The sequence below is a fragment of the Dipteris shenzhenensis genome, chromosome 11, assembly GCF_047967505.1.
Source record: "Dipteris shenzhenensis isolate YYH24624 ecotype China chromosome 11, Dip_SZ_1.0, whole genome shotgun sequence".
NCBI classification, from domain to species: domain Eukaryota; kingdom Viridiplantae; phylum Streptophyta; class Polypodiopsida; order Gleicheniales; family Dipteridaceae; genus Dipteris; species Dipteris shenzhenensis.
The window spans coordinates 39,371,813-39,374,715 of record NC_141606.1 but is presented as its reverse complement, the minus strand read 5'-3'; positions in this window follow the sequence as shown (position 1 = coordinate 39,374,715).

The following is a 2,903-nucleotide window of genomic DNA, read 5'->3' as shown; positions in this document are numbered from 1 at the left end:
CAAATGGACTATTGAGTAGCATGAGCGTCCTTTCAATGCCTAGCCTACATGTAAATCTATGTTTCAAAATCAAGGAATGCATTGGTTGGGGATAGTCTACCTAGTCATTTCACCTACTCCCAATCTAGTAGTAGGTAGGAAGCTAGATCTCAAATATGTGACCTAAAATCTAGTCCAACTTAGGGATGAATATTTAGATGAATACTAGTTACAAAGTATGATATTTTTAGCATGATGCATAACCCTTCACAAAAAACTTGATTGTATGAAAGCAACACAAGAAACACACTTCTCTTTATATGCTTACATTGTACATTCTTTCCTATGATTATACCCTTGAAAAAGGGTGTCATGCCATTGCAAGAAAGCACTTATTCTTTCATAAAAGGACTATAACATTTATGTTAAATGATCGATATTTCATGAATGGACACACGACTTGAAATGACACACCTTTTTATTAAAAGGGCAAGTTTTTGCATGGGCACAAATCCATTAGGATGAATGCCAAGGTCACACTCTTCTAGAACAGATGCAGATGGAAAGACATGTTCATAGCTCTTTGGAAGTAGTCACACACATACTCTATTCTCGATAATCCATGCATAAGTAACTACACATCCCTCTCTTGGCTCCCATTTGGTAGCCCCCTCCTTAATGTGGCATATTACATGCCCTCCCTTTGCACAATTGATTTCCCTACATGGTGCATCAATCTCTACTTTATTCCTAGACCACATAACGTTTTGCATGCAAAAATTCAGCATTGATGGTTTGACATTTGATTGTAATTCTTGAAGCCTAAAAAAGAAGGTCTTCAAAGGCTAGTTGTGAGCATTGATCATGGTTACCCTATGTAAGTGGCAGCAAACCATTTAAAGTAGAGTTTTGGATCAAAAAGCATTTGCACAAGGAAGGAATTTTTAATCTTTCATTTTTTCTATGGGTTGACATAGAATGATGTGCATTACATTGGCTAGAAGAGTATTCGCATAGCCTACATGTACATTTGGTTGGACAAATATATGATAGACCAATGAAATCCGCATTTCTCAGTGACTTCTGTTTGTGCAATTTTTCACATTTTTAGTTGGAAAAACTCCCTACAACCACATGTCACTATACATCTATTACAAACGATGGAGTCATAGTACTAAACGTTGCAAAATTGACAAATGGTCAACAATTATAATTTATTGAAGTGAAGGACAAAGAGAGGCATGTATAACCACAATGGTGTGAACTATACAATAGATTGCAAATGCAAGGAAATGAGCATATATACATGATTCATAAGGGTATTTAGGCTTAGGGTCCCCATAGCCTAGTTTTTTAGTCCTCATGGACCATGCCATTGTGCAATGCAATTTATCAATTGTGTTAGTGCAATTTATCAATTTCTCTAACACCCCCTCTTAACTTTCACTAGATAAGTAGAGGGTGTTTTACAAAAATCTTTTAGATTATGCTAAAATTTTGGATTGTTAATTGTCACAAGCTATAAAATCTTTGTTAACTACATTGTCCTGTTCTAAAGTTTGACAGTGTCACATATCCACATGACTTTTGTGTCTGTATGATTAGGATGTTTTAATAGGATCAATTGAAGCAATTCAAGAGTTGAAAATATCTACAAATATGGAAAGACTTTGAAGTTGGGAATTACATTTATGTGCCACCTTCAAAGATTTAGAAATGTTTGAGTAATTTTTTAATGCCTTATTTTAATTGGAAAATGCATGGAACTATTTCCTTCAAGCATTGTTTAATTTTGTTACTTTTGTTTATATTTTGCAATTGAAATAGCATTGCTAAGAATGGTAAATAGTCCCTTTATGTGAAGGAAACACACACATACACGTGTGTGTAGAAAGAAACACACACACACACACACAGACACACACACACACAACACATTCACACACACACACACACACACACACACACACACACACACACACACACACACACACACATGCATGCAATGGAGAGGGTATGAATTGGCACCTGACATAGAAGGTGCTTTCTTTCCCTAGAAAACATTATCGGGATGAGCTTCTGATACATGACTCATTAGGAAAAATTTCCCCTCGACCTTACAGTGTAATATTTGATATATGTATACCACAGAAAATTGAATAATTACTTTCATAAACTCAGTATATATGTATGTATAAAGAAAAAAGAGAAACCCCTATGGGTCCCAAACATGTTGAGGTGACATTAGCCCCAATGCGATTACTTGGACTGCCTTCCTGTAATATAAGATGTTGAGCCAACCCATTGGTCCAATGGAACATGTTGAGCCACACATAGACTATATGTGTACTCATACTAAGAGACTCTATGTGGAGTTGAGTCACTAAACGGTGACCTCGTTAGATCCAGTGTGTTGAGACGCGAAAAGCATATGAGATATTGGTATTACCAAGGGAAGCTACCTGCATTACACAAATATAGAATGACCTTGATCAAAGATAATCCATGGGAATAATGGCAAAAAAGAAAACCCATACTAGGAGCCATTAAACACAGACGGGGCAGGGGAATCGACATAGATACTGATGACAGATTCGAACGGAATGAAGGGTAATTCCCACGCCAATAGTTAATGGAAGGCTGTACTGTCACGCCTCCCTCACTGCATACTACTGCGCTAGTTCTATCTTCTCCCAAGGAAGAGTATCCAAAGCAGCTCCCATGAACGAAACCACAGAGCACCTCAATCACAAACTTTGAAAGCATAATAGTGGAGAAGAAGACTATTCCACTGCTTTACTAAGCACGTGAGAACTGGGAAGACATTATCTATACTATCTATTAAGGAGGGAGAGAGGCATACCAAGCCAACGTGGCGGGATTCTGGAGGCTTGGGAAGAGAGGAGGGAGGTTCGCAGGAGGCT